General features: G+C 43.1%; 1 long non-coding RNA gene and 1 pseudogene across 1 annotated transcript in view; both read right to left on the bottom strand.

Moving 5' to 3' along the window:
- The window catches only part of LOC139024208 (uncharacterized), a 5124-nt gene extending 4941 nt beyond the window's left edge, over positions 1-183 (bottom strand). The window contains exons 1-2 of the long non-coding RNA XR_011475497.1: positions 145-183; positions 10-46 (exon numbers count right to left, since the gene is read on the bottom strand). This is a non-coding gene — a long non-coding RNA (uncharacterized lncRNA). The remainder of the gene's footprint in view (positions 1-9; positions 47-144) is intronic.
- A 975-nt stretch (positions 184-1158) lies between these two features.
- LOC112069999 (protein L-Myc-1b pseudogene) overlaps positions 1159-15079 on the bottom strand; it is a 27318-nt pseudogene continuing 13397 nt past the window's right edge.

Genomic DNA, 15079 nt, shown 5'->3' with positions numbered 1-15079 from the left:
GAAGCCTACATTATTAAACCAGGACTGAGTCAAAACCAGGGGATGACTCTGGACCCTATATTATTAAAACCAGGACTGAGTCAAAAACCAGGGATGATCTGAAGCTATAATATTAAACCAGGACTGAGTCAAAACCAGAATGACTCTGGACCCTATATTATTAAACCAGGACTGAGTCAAAACAGGATGGACCTGACACCTATATTATAAACCAGGACTGAGTTAAAATCAGGATGGATTGAGGTTGACCCTATAATATTGCAAACTGTGCATCTATTGTATGTCCTGTTATGTCTGTAAGGTCTATGATTCATGAGTGAATCCATTGATGTGAACTATTTCCACGAGCAGCATGGTAATGTACATAGACGGTCACCGGTCTCGTTGGTCTCTCTCTCTTGTGTATCTCTTCTCTCGCTCTCTCTCTCTTTCTCTTTGTGTGTATGCTCTCCCTCTCTCGCTCTCCTCGTCCTCTCGGTGCCCAATCATAGTGTGTGTGTGTAGTGCATGGTGTGTGACTGTGTGGTGTGTGTTGTGTGTGTTGGGTGTTGTGTGTGGTGGGTGTGTGTGTGGTGTGTTGTTATGTGTGCTTATCTGCTCTCCCTCGTTTGTGTGTGTGTGTGTGTGTGGTGCTTTCACGCGGCCATGGCGTGACTGATGCAGGCTCGTGCGTGTGTGTGTGGGTGTGTTCGTACTAGTATCCTTCTGTAATGAACAACAGCAGAGCTTTCAGATCTCTCTATTGTCTTTCCTGTGTTTCCTGAAACTGGGTCAAAAATGTCTCAAAATGCTTCTATTTTTGTTAATAAAGAGGATAAATAATAAAAACATTTAAATAAAAATAATAACACTATTGAACTTTACTTTGATCACATTAGTGACACTGGTTTCAATGCCTGTCTTTACAGTTTTTGTTTGTTTGTTTGTCAGAGTTGCGAAGGGGAAGCAAAAGTTTTGTACTATATTTTCCTACAGAGTTGCTTTTTGTTGTGAGCTTGAAGACTGTTTTTTACATTATATATAGATGTATGGTTGTAATGAGCTCCTGTTCCCTCGCTCTCTCTTCTCTGTCTCCTCTCTCTCTCTCTCTTCTCCTCTTCTCTCTCTCTTGTCTCCTCTCTCTCTGTTCTCTGTCTCTCTGTCTTCTCTGTCTCTCTGTCATCTCTGTCTCTGTCGCTGTGCCAGCCTACGGAGCAGCTGCTGCTGCCTGGCCTTCAGCTGCCGTTTCTCCTGTGCCCGCTGGCGCTCGCTGGAATGCAGCTGCGCCAGGTACTCTGTAGCACGTATCAGTATGGCCACCTTGGGCGTCTTGGGGCACTCTGCCAAGCCAGGGATGTTGTCCCGCAGCGCCAGGAAACGAGAACGCAGGTCGTTGCGTCGTTTACGTTCCAGGAAGTTGTGAGTCTTGCGTTTGTCCGTGTCCTCACAGTCGGAGGACTGGGGGCTGCAGGGGTGGGAGGAGGATAATCGGGGAGAGGCAGATGGGGATCCACAAGGGGAGGGTGTGTTGGCGTCAGATGATTCCGACCCGACGGTTGCTACGGCGACGTGCGGTTTGCTCTCGGAGTTCCGATCGGATGTGGAGGCGGGGTGCGGGTGCGGCTTGGTGTTAGAGGAGTCATGAGGAGAGTTTGAGGGCTCGTGTCTGACCCTCTTCCTGGGGAGGTTGGGGGCGGGGCGTGTGTCCGGGGAGGGCGTGTGCCTGGGGAGGTTGGGGGCTGTGTGTGTGGCGGGGCGTGTGTCCGGGGAAGGCGCTGCGTAGTTGTGGTGCTGTTGGTGGATAGAGATGTGGAAACGGTTCACCGCCCGGACCATGATCGTCACCGGCGTCCGCCTGTTTAACCCGTCGCCGCGTCCCCCGGTAACTCTGCCGTTGACCAGCCGCCGGGACTTGTACTGCTTGTTGTGTTCCACCGTCACCACATCAATCTCCTCTTCGTCATCATCATCATCATCATCATCGTCGTCGTCGTCGTGGCCACTAGATTCATCATCTGCTGGGACATTGAATGGAGAAGGTTAGTGACCACAGCAGAACAATGTGACAATAAGTATGTTAATTCCAGAAATTGACCCTTTTTTAACCGCGTCGCCATGTTTGATTATCAGCTGTTGTCAAACACACGTGGATCTTGAGAAAACGACTCGCTTCCTCAAATATATTGTGCAGCAAATTCAACTAGATGAAAAGAAAAAATGAGTACGAACATCCTGGCATTTAAAGCATATCCCTTTTTTTCTTCTATATTTCACATACTATAAAAATTTTGCATACCCATAATGCCCTACTATTTAGAACGTAGGTACAGGTATTTAGACATGGCCACACACTCTCAAACACTGCACAACACACACACACACACACACACACACACACACACCATAGCTCAGCCACGGGAGGTTGGTGGCACCTTAAAATTGGGGAGGACGGGCTCGTGGTTATGGCTGGAGCAGAATCACTGGAATGGTATCAAATACATCAAAAACACACAGTTTCCATTTTGCTCTGTTCCACCCATTATTATGAGCCGTCCTCCCCTCAGCGGCCTCCACTGAGCTCAGGCTCTCTCTCTCCGGTTATTCATCTCAGTCATGTGTCATGAGATGCACACACACACACACACACAGAGAGAGAGAGACGGAGAAATAGACACAAAAGAACAACAGAAATAGACACAGACAGAGACAGAGAAACAGAGAGACAGAGAGAGACAGAGACAGAGAGACAGAGACAGAGAGACAGAGACAGAGACAGAGAGACAGAGACAGAGAGACAGAGAGACCACTTCACAACCAGACACACCCCAACCAATCAATACCCCCCCAAACCAACCATTCCCACATCCTATTTAGGGCTCCTCAGGTCAGGCCAATCCCCCTCCTGCCCTCCACCTCCGGCAAAGAAGGCCTGAACATGAGTCACACATACGCTCAGGCCGTGAGCAGGCAAACAGGCCCAACCCCCCACTCTTACACTAGCCCAAGCCAATGGCATGTATCAGATGCTCAGCAGACTCTGCTCACACTTACTGGCCTGAGGCCAAACCACACCACTATGGAACACAAAGCCTTCACTATCTCATGCTGGAATAGTCTGAGGTCGTCTGCCTTTGGCCTAAAGAGCAGGAATACAGACTTCAATGAAATCTGAAATACAGACGTTGTCATCCTACAAGAAACCTGGTATAGAGGAGACGGACCCACTGGTTGTCCTCTAGGGTACAGAGAGCTGGTAGTCCCATCCACCACACTACCAGGTGTGAAACATGTTATAGGGGAGACGGACCCACTGGTTGCCCTCTAGGTTACAGAGAGCTGGTAGTCCCATCCACCACACTACCAGGTGTAAACATGGTATAGAGGAGACGGACCCACTGGTTGCCCTCTAGGTTACATGAGAGCGGGTATAGTCCATCCACCCACTAGCCAGGTGTGAAACATGTATAGAGGAGACGGACCCACTGTTGCCCTCTAGCGTTACAGAGCAAGGCTGGTCAGTTCCCATCCACCAACCACTAACAGGTGTGAAACATGTAATTCACTAGGAGACGCACCCACTGGTCTGCCTCCTGGTTACAAGCAGAGCTGTCAGTCCCATCCACCAAACTAACAGGATTAGAATAGAGTATATAAGGAGACAGACCACAACTGGTCGCACCCTAGTTACAGGAGCTGGGTGTTCTCCCACCACCAACTACCAGGTGTTGAAACATGGATATAAGAGACGAACCCACTGGTTGGCCCTCTAGGTTACGCGAGAGCTGTACGTTCCCATCCACCCCACTACCAGGTGTGAAACTTGGTATAGAGGAGACGGACCCACTAGTTCCCTCTAGGTTACTGAGAGCTGGTAGTCCCATCCCACCACACTCCAGTGTGAAACATGTATTATAGAGGAGACCGGACCCACGTGCGTTGCCTCTAGTTACAGAAAGCTGGTAGTCCCATCCACCAAACTACCAGGTGTGAAACATGTTATAGAGGAGACGGACCCACTGGTTGCCCTCTAGGTTACAGAGAGCTGGTAGTCCCATCCACCACACTACCAGGTGTGAAACATAGTATAGAGGAGACGGACCCACTGGTTGCCCTCTAGGTTACAGAGAGCTGGTAGTCCCATCCACCAAACTACCAGGTGTGAAACAGGGAGGAGACTCAGGGGTTATGCTAATTTGGTATAGAGCAGTGTCACGTTCTGACCATAGTTCTTGTGTGTTTTACTTGTTTTAGTGTTGGTCAGGACGTGAGCTGGGTGGGCATTCTATGTTGTGTGTCTAGTTTGTCCATTTCTATGTATGGCCTGATATGGTTCTCAATCAGAGGCAGGTGTTTTGTGTTGTCTCTGATTGGGAATCATATATATAGGTGGCTTGTTTTGTGTTGGGGTTTGTGGGTGGTTGTTTCCTGTCTTTGTGTTCATTTCACCAGAGAGGACTGTTTCGGTTTGCCACGTTTGTTATTTTTGTATTTTGTAAGTGTTCACGTTATCGTCTTTATTAAATCATGTTGAGCACAAACTACGCTGCGTCTTGGTCCGATCCCTGCTACACCTCCTCTTCAGACGAAGAGGAGGAAGGCTGCCGTTACAAGCAGACCTAACTCACTACATTATATTAATCAAAACAGGAACATTTTACATTTGCCTAGAAATTCAAAAGGAAAATGATCTTAACAGAGAAAAATGTCCTCCTGTGTGCTACCTATATCCCCCCACTAGAATCCTCATACTTTAATGAAGACTGATTTCCCGCTCCAGGATGGAGAAGCTGTCATTTCCAGTCCCAGGGACATGTACTAGTCTGTGGCGACCTAAATGCCAGAACCGGACAAGAACCTGACACCCTCAGCACACAGGGGGACAAACACCTGCCTGGAGGTGACAGCATTCCCTCCCCCATATGCCCCCCTAGGCACAACTATGACATCATAACCAACAAAAACGGGTCACAACTCCTGCAGCTCTGTCGCACGCTGGGTATGTACATAGTCAATGGTAGGCTTCGAGGGGACTCCTATGGTAGGTTCATCTATAGCTCATCTCTTGACAGTAGTACTGTAGACTACTTTATCACTGACCTCAACCCAGAGTCTCTTAGAGCGTTCAGTCAGTCCACTGACACCCCTATCAGACCACAGCAAAATCACAGTCTATTTGAACAGAGCGATACTCAACCATGAGGCATCAAAGCCCAACAAACTGCATGATCTCAAAGAGAAAACAGGATATATGTGGCCACTGCCCACAAAATCAGCTGAAAACAGAGCGTCACTTCCTAACCTCCTTCCAAATGTACGACCATATAAGAAAGAGACACATTTATATCCCTCAAAACCCACAAAGAATACAACTCAAGTTGACAAACTCCTGTATCTGTGAGGTGAAATATCGCATTGCGCAATTAAAAAAGGGTGTGACCTGCTAGCACAAGAATAGGTCAACCAGTGGGTCAGAAACACCAACATAAACCTTCCCCCATCACTATACCGATTTGCACATTTTAAAATATTACACATTTAACCGCTAATAATATATTTAAAAGTTATGCTCATAACTTGGTGTGTAATGTTTASTGTTAATGTCTATTGTTTAATTCACGTTGTTGTTGTGTTGTTTTCCCTCCACTTGCTTTGTAAACACGTTTCAAAAGGAGAAAGAAAACTAGTTTTCTCCAAGTCTGATTCAAAACAAGGGACTCTGTCTCAGCGGGGGAAAAAATCACTGGTTTTTATCTCTCTCTCTCTCTCTCTCTCTCTCTCATTCAATTTGCAATAGGACTGGGCAATCAAGCCACGTGCCATAAGAATTTCACTACAGCCCTTCATTCACTATACAATAATAAATATTTTAGTCATCGTTGGTTGTAAGAACTTCAGTCATTCACAACGCAGAAATCTCTTATCCTTGTGTCAACATGTGATTTTTAACACGGGGCCTTGATTTAACACGTCTATGTAATACTAGTTGATTTCAGCTCCAACTCTGACTAGACTCCAAGGAGCCTGTGGTACTAGTAGTACTGCTGCTCCCTCAACCCATCCCCAAATAGCACCCTAGTCCCTATATAGTGAACTACTTTTTGACAAGAGCAACAAACAAAAAAAGGGGGGCAGTAGTAGACTATATAGGGACTAAGTGTTCCATTTGGGATGCTGGTCTCCTTGTAAATCGAAAGAGAAAGACACCAAAGTAATTGATTCCCTGTGGATTCAGCTGCTGTGGAAGTGGTAATAGCCTGAAGGTAAATATAAATGGGATCCCAATGGGCCCAAAGGGAGGAGGGGATTATAGGCTGTATAACAAGAGGCTGTTCAGAGGCTGTTCCCCGCGGAACAGATCCAGCTCGTTTTGCAATTTAAAATGGTCTTTTGATCAATTCAAGTTTTTTAATGTCACGTCCACAAGTACAGTGAAATGCCTTTCTTTCAAACTCTAACCCCAACAACGCAGTAATCAATATCAATGTAGCCAAAATAATGAGAAATATGAAGAACACAAGTAACTATACTATATACAGGGTCGGTTCAATACCATACTATATACAGGGTCAGTTAATACCATACTATATACAGGGTCCGGTTCAATACCATACTATATACAGGGTCGGGTCGAGAACCATACTAATATACAGTCGGTTCAATACCGATACCATATATACAGGTCCGTTCAATACATACTATATACAGGTCGTTCAATACCATACTATATACAGGGCGGTTCAATACCAACTATATACAGGTCGGTTCAATACCATAACTTATAACTAGGGCAGTTCAATAACATACTATAACAGGGCGCGTTTCAGATACCATAAATATATACAGGGTCGGTTCAATACCATACTATATACAGGCGTCAGTTAAGTACCATACTATATACAGGGTCGGTTCGAATACCATCACTAATACAGGGTCATTAATACCATACATATACAGGGTCATTCAATACCATACTATATACAGGTCCAGCTTAGTACCATACTATATACAGGGTCGTTCTATACCATACTATATACAGGTCAGTTAAACCATACAATATACAGGGTCGGATTCAAATACCAGTACTATATACAGGGCAGTTAAACCATAATAGGTATAACAGGGTTCGGTTCCAATACCATATAGATTACAGGGTTCAGTTAATACCATACTATATTGACAGGTCAGTTATTCCATACTATATAGCAGGCGTCATAGTACCATACTATATTACAGGGTCAGTTAATACCATACCATATACAGGGTTCAGTTCAATACCATACTATATACAGTCAGTTAATACCATACGTATATAGCGGAGGGGGGCCAGTTCATGAATACGCATACTAGTGATACAGGCGTCCAGTTTCGAATACCATACGGTATAACAGAGTTGGTTCAATACCATTACTATACACAGGGTCGGTCAATACCATCTATATACAGGGTCAGTTAATACACATACTATGATACAGGGTCGCGTTCAATACCATACTATATACAGGTCCGTTCAATACCATTACTATATACAGGTCGGTTCAATACCATACTATATACAGGGTCAGTTAATACCATCTATATACAGGGTCGGTTCAAGTACCTATATCTATATACCAGCGTGAGTTAATACCATTCTATATACAGGCGTCAGGTTCAATAACCATACTATATACAGGTCCAGTTCGGAATACCATACTATATACAGTCAGTTCCAATACCATGCTATATAACAGGTCAAGTTCCAATACCATACTATATAGGGGTCAGTTCAATACCATACTATATACAGGTCAGTTCCAAGACCATACTATATACAGGCGTCAGTTCAAACTCCATACATATATACAAGGATCAGTTCAATACCATGCTATATACAGGCGTCAGTCAATACCATACATTAACAGGGTCAGTTAATACCATACTAATGATACAGGGTCAGTTAATACCCAACTAATGACAGGTCAGTTCAGAATCCATACTTACAATGTGCAGGGGTCCTGAGAGCGCGGAATTAAAAGAAAAAACACAACCTCAGACTGCGACAATAAAAATAAAAGATTTAGGAAATGGCAAAAGAGAACACAGACAATGGACAGAGGAACCTCCTGAGAAGGCCAGCATCCCGGAGGTCGCGTTTCATCACTATTGACGTGAGACTGGCATTCTTGAGGGTGAACCTATTTATAAGAGATTAGACTGTGGCCAGTTGAGGACTGGTTACTAGACACTGTAATGGTACTTGTCCTCTTGCTCAGTGTGCAACCGGGGCCTCCCACTCCTCTTTCTGATGCTGGGTTAGTGCAGTTTGCTCTGTTCTGCCGAAGGAATATATACAGCGTGTACGAGATCTTCAGTTATCTCGTGGCAAATTGCTCACATGTTATAACCTTCATTTCTCAGAACAAGAATAGACTGACGAGTTTCAGAAGAAAGTGCTTTAGCTTTCTAGCTATTTTGCAGCTGTAATCGAACCTACAATATCTGATGCTCGCAATGGTTCAACTGAGTCTAAAGACAGGCCAGTTTATTGCTATCTTAAAGCAGCAACAGTTTTTAGCGTGCTTAACATACTACATGCAAAAAGTGTTGGAAGTTAAGGGCTTGGTCGCAAATGGGTCTTCCAAATGACAATGACCCCAGAGCATTACTTCCAAAGTGTGCAAAATGGCTTAAGCACAACAAAAGTCAAGTAATTTATTTGTATTAATGGGACAAGGGAGAAATTGGATGGCCATGCACAAAGCCCTACCTGCAATCCCATAGAGAAATGGTGTGGGCCATGACTGAAAAAGTGTGTCGAGCAAGCGAGGCCTACAACCCGACTCAGTGTACACCACTCTTGGTCAGAGAAGGGCCAAACAGTCACCCGAAGCTTTTTGTGGGGGAAGGATTGTGGAATGCTACCGAAACGTTGACCCAAGTTATTAAACAATTGTAAAGCAATAGTACAAATACTAATTGAGTATGTAAACTTCTGACCCACTGGAATGTGATGAAATAAATAAAAGCTTGAAATAAATCATTCTCTCTACTATTATCTGACATTCACATCTTAAAATTAAAGTAGTTATCCTAAAACTGACCCCTAAAACAGGTAATTTTACTAGATTAAAATGTCAGGAAATTTTGAAAAACTGAGTTAATAAATGTTTGGCTTAAGTGATGTCAACTTAGACTTCAACTTAGTGTATCAGTGGGGAGGCATGTGGAGTGCACAAGTTAGATTTGTTCATGATCTGTTGAGTGGTTATGCAATTAAATGGTCTAGGGGTCTGGGATGATAGATTTAACGTTGCCTTAACCAGCCTCTCAAAGCACTCCTGATTACAGAAGGTGAAGAGCTACAGGTTGTAGTTATTGTGCATTGAAGCCTTAGAGTTCTTGGACAGAATTACAGACCTGGGAACAAAAAGAAGGTTTGAAAATTAGTCGTGAATATGTCCTACCAAGCTGTTCTGCACATGCTTTGAGAAGCACCCGGAATACCTTTGGGCCCTGGCAAGCCTTACCTGATTAAAGACCTCACGTGCTGCCTTAGAAGATGAGATCAGCCCAAATCCTCTTGAAACATTAATTAAAAACAAATCCTGCACCCCCCCAAAAAACAACAAAAAATATCCGCAAAATCTGATGTTTTAGTGCCAAAGTGCTCTCGTCCAATCGGATGAATCTGTTTTTCTCTAGTCCCGTCCATTAAATGCTGTCAATCAATATATCCAACTACCAGGTTACAGCCAATCAACTGCTAACAGGGTGCAAGGTTCTGTCTGCCGCCTAATTGCTCTTCACCAAATCAGATCACTAAACGCCGTTACACCAGAGCTGCTTTTGCTTAAGCTCATCGATATTTTAAACACCAGATGCGCTATCAGAAACGTTACCCGAGCAACATGGCTTTTATCAGAAACGTGAACCCTAGCACATGCTTGTTATCAGAAACTTACCCTGGAGCCAACATGCTTGTTTCAGAAACGTACCCTAGCAACATGGCTTCTTATCAGAAACGTTATCCTAGCAACAGCGTAGCCTGCCAACATGGCTTGTTATCAGAACGTTATCCTAGCAACATGCTATAGCCTGCCAACAAGGGCTTTGGGCGTTTTTCAGAAACGTTTACCAATAGCAACATCAGCCTGCAACAAGGCGTGGTTTACAGAAACGTTATCCTACAACAGCTAGCGCTGCCAACATGGCGTTGTAGCCCAGAACACGTTACTGCCATGGAGCAACATCTAGCCTTGCACATGACTTGCTTATCAGAAACGTTAGCCCTAGCAAGCAGTCAACCCTGCAACATGGCTTGTTGTCAGAAACGTAAACCTAGCAACATCTACCCCCAGCCAACCAAGGCTTGTTATCTAGGAAACGTTTTCCCTAGCAACATCGTACGCTGCAACAAACGCTTGTTTTCAGAAACGATTATCTAGCCAACAGGGCTTGTTTTCAGAACGTCCCCTAGCAACATCTAGCCTGCAACATGGCTTGTTATCAGAACTATCCATAGCAAGCATGCTTGTTTCTCAGAAGACGTTGACCCGTAGCAGCATGCTAGGCCTGCAAGGGACAACGTCTTGTGTATCGAGGAAACGGGTGTACCTTAGCAACATCTACCCGTGGGAGCGACTGGCTTGTGTCAGAAACGTTACCTAGCAACAATCTAGCCTTGGCAACAAGGCTTTGTTGATCGAGAAATCGTTACCCCTAGCAACATCTTAGCCTGAACAGTGGCTTGTTTTCAGAAACGTTACCCTAGCAAGCATTGCTGTGTTCAGGAAGAACGTGTAGACCTAGGCACACACGCTAGCCCGAAATCATGGGCTTGGTTGGCAGAGAACGTTATGGCCTTAGCAACATTGCGGTAGCCCTGCAACATGGCTTTTATCAGGAAACGGTACCCTAGAACATGGCTTGTTATCAGGGAAACGTGATCCTACAGCAACATGGGCTGTTATCAGAAAACTTACCCTACGGCTACATGGCTTGTATGTCAGAAAACGTTTAGCCCGTTAGCAGCACATGGCTTGTTATCCAGGAAACGGTATCCTAGCAACATCTAGCTGCACATGCTTGTTATCAGAAACGTTACCCTAGCAACATCTAGCCTGCAACATGGCTTGTTGTCAGAAACGTCATCCTAGCAAACATCTAGCCGCAACAGGCTTGTTATCAGGAAACTTCCCTAGCAACACTAGGCCTGCAAAACCAGTGGCTTGTTATCCAGAAACTTATCCCTAGCCAACGATGGGCTTGTTTTCAGAAACGTTCCTCCTAGCCAACATCTAGCCTGCAACATGACTTGGTATAAGAAGGACGTTATCCTAGCAACATGCTTGTTTTCAGAAACGTTAACCTAGCAACATCTAGCCTGCAACAAGAGCTTGTTATCGAAACGTTACCCTAGCAACAATCTACCCTGCAAAGCATGGCTTGTTGTCAGAAACGTTAACCCCTTAGCAACATCAGCCTGCAAACAGAGGCTTGTTTATCAGAAACGGTTACCCTAGCAACATTCTAGGCCTGCCAACATGGGCTTGTTTTCAGAAACGGTACCCTAGCAACAGCGTTTTTCAAGAAAACTTACCCTAAGCACATCTTGATCAAACTACCCTAGAAAACATGGCTGTTCCAAGCAAACGTCTAGCCCTAGCTGGTAACATGGCTTCGGTTATCAGAAACGTACCCTAGCCAACGAGTTGCTTGTTATCAGAAATATCTAGCAACCATGGGCTTGTTAGTACGAAAACTTACGCCTAGCAACATGCTTGTTATCAGAAACGTTATCCTAGCAACAGCTAGCCTGCAACATGGCTTGTTGAGTCAGAGAAACGTTACTTCCTAGCAACATCTAGCCTGCAACATGGCTTTTATACAGAACGTTATCCTAGCAACATCTAGCCTGCAACATGGCTGTGTTGTACAGAAAACGTTCATCCTAGACAACATCTAGCCTGGCAACATGCTTGTTATCAGGAAACGTTTACCCTAGCAACATCTAGCCTGCAACAGGGGCTTGTTTTCAGAAACGTTACCTAGCAACATGGGCTTTTTCAGAAACTTCCCCTAGCAACATCTAGCCTGCAACATGGCTTGTTATCAGAAACTTATCCTAGCAACATGGCTCTGTTTTCAAGAAACGTTCCCTAGCAACATCTAGCCTGCAACAAGGCTTGTTATCAGAAACGTTACCCTAGCAACATCTACCCTGCAAACATGGGCTTGTTGTCAGAAACGTTACCTAGCAACATCTAGCCTGCAACAAGGCTTGTTATCAGAAACGTTACCCTAGCAACATCTAGCCTGCCACATGGCTGTTTTCAGAAACGTTACCCTAGCAACATGGTTGTTTTTTTCAGAAACGTTACCCTAGCAACATCTAGCCCGAAACATGGCTTGTTAGCAAAAACGTTATCTAGCAACATCTAGCCTGCAACATGGCTTGTTATCAGAAACGACCCTAGCAACATGGCTTGTTATCAGAAACTTTATCCTAGCAACATGGCTTGTTTTCAGAAACGTCCGCTAGCCTACATGGCTTGTTATCAGAAACGTACCCTAGCAACATGGCTTGTTATCAGAAACGTTATCCCTACAAACATCTAGCCTGCAACATGCTTGTTATCAGAAACTTACCCTAGCAACATCTAGCCTGCAACATGGCTTGTTGTTCAGAAACGTCATCCTAGCAACATCTAGCTGCAACATGGCTTGTATCAGAAACGTTACCCTAGCAACATCTAGCCTGCCAACATGGCTTGTTATAGCAGAACGTATCCTAGGCAACATAGCTTGTTATCAGAAACGTACCCTAGCAACATCTAGCCTGCAACATGCTTGTTTATCAGAAACGTCACCCTAGCAACATCTAGCTGCAACATGGCTTGTTATCAGAAACGTTACTCTAGCAACATCTAGCCTGCAACATGGCTTGTTGTCAGAAAACGTAACCTAGCAACATGGCTTGTTATCAGAAACGTTTCACCCTAGCAACATCTAGCCTGCAACATGGCTTGTTATCAGAAACGTTACCCTACAACATCTAGCCTGCAACATGTTGCTTATCAAAACGTTACCCTAGCAAAATCTACCTGCAACATGCTTGTTGTCAGAAACGTTATTCCTAGCAACATCTAGCCCGAAACATGCTTGTTAGCAGAAACGTTATCCTAGCAACATCTAGCCTGCAACATGGCTTTTCAGAAACGTACCTAGCAACATCTAGCCTGCAACATGGACTTGTTATCAGAAACGTTACCCTAGCAACATCTAGCCTGCAACATGGCTTGTTTCAGAAACGTTACCCTAGCAACATCTAGCCTGCAACATGGCTTGTTATCAGAAACGTCACCCTAGCAACATCGAAGTCTGTTGAGCATCCGGTCTATGTCATCAGTACAGATCATTGCGTGATGTCAGAGTTTTTAGATAAACTGAAAAGCTAACTTTGCAACGAGATGAAGTCCCCACAGAGGTGATGCAGTTTATTACAGGACTTGTTCTCTACTGAGCAGGGGAGGAGACTTCTCTCAAAAAGGAGGCAACTGAGAAATGACATGAATAAATAAAATAAAAAAAGTTATGTGTAGAAGAATAACAATAAACAAGACAGAAAATAAGTAAATGACAAAAAATAGAAAACAGAATATGATGCTGGTCAACTGAGATAAAATGTTTCCTATGTGTAGATGAAAGAAAAGATGAAGCTATGTACAATGGACAGGAAAGTAGACATTTATGAATTAGCTAATCTTCAAGCACTTAAAAATGATTTTTATTAACAATTTTTTTTTTAATTATGGTAATTAAAAGTGCTTCATGAATTAGAATTGGGTTGTGTCTTTTTTATATATATATATATATATAGCGTTTTAGGAAGATCAATCCCACGTTAAACATGTCTGACCCCCTTGTAAATAAAAAATGTCTGCCCCTTAAGAATATTGTTGCCTGCTATATACCATTATCATGCATGGGTCAGATGGAGATAAGGACAGATTGGTCCTTGTATCTGCCTATCAACCAACTATACTTTTCTGAGGTCTATTCTGCATTTTCCATTTAAAAACTCCATTTTTCCTTTTAAACACTTCTGTGCTGAACTAGTGCATGCCTACCTGCACTGAAGAATCATTCATTCCTAGCTTCTAGCATCCAACCCCCCCTTCGTACAGTATTGAAATAGATGAGACCGCATTTCTGACTTAATACATATGAATATCAAGCCTTGTATGAAACAGTGTCACACATTGCAAGAAGATTAACAAGGTGAACGTCCCTTCTTATCACTGGCCTACACAATTGGTGCTGTTGCCCCTTCAGTTCAGTTCAGAAGGAATGCCAAGACTCTGCACTGCAACAAGTCTTCCATTGTGACATTCCCACCAACACATTAGATAGAGAGACTAGTCACATCCAACCTAAATATCTACACTGAAGCCAATGGAAAGTAGCTCTATGAAATTAAGAGAATGTAAGAGCATATTTATGACAAAGTTATCCAGATTTATAGCAATAACGATATATAACATATAAATATATACATACCATATAAAATATAGATATAATACCATATAAATATAGATTATATTACATATAAATATAGATATATACCATATAAAATAGATATATATACCATATAACCATATAAGATAATATACCATATAAATATAATATATACCATATAATATAGATATATACCATATTAAATATAGATATATACCATATAAATATAGATAGTATATACATATAAATATAGATAAATATACGCATATATAAATATAAGATAATACATATAAAATATAGATATATATACCATACCATATAAATATAGATATATACCATATAGAATATAGATGTATACCATATAAATATAATACTATAACATGAAAATAGATATATAACATATAAAATGTAAACGTTGTTTCTTTCAGTGTATTGAGGATGAGAAATGGTAACAACATTAAAGTAACCGTAAATTACACTTGAGAAGTGAGAGACACTGTTCTTTCTAGCAGCTGGTGTCTTGGACCATAGCCAATCAACAGATGTTTCAAATGGCGGTCATTTTTCACAAAGCGGTGAGGCTGCCAGGGGCAACGCAATTGCA

This window comes from Salvelinus sp. IW2-2015, unplaced genomic scaffold (assembly GCF_002910315.2).
Source record: "Salvelinus sp. IW2-2015 unplaced genomic scaffold, ASM291031v2 Un_scaffold1192, whole genome shotgun sequence".
NCBI classification, from domain to species: Eukaryota; Metazoa; Chordata; class Actinopteri; order Salmoniformes; family Salmonidae; genus Salvelinus; species Salvelinus sp. IW2-2015.
Note: the sequence above shows the minus strand (reverse complement) of the source record. Positions and strands in the feature narration are given on the sequence as shown.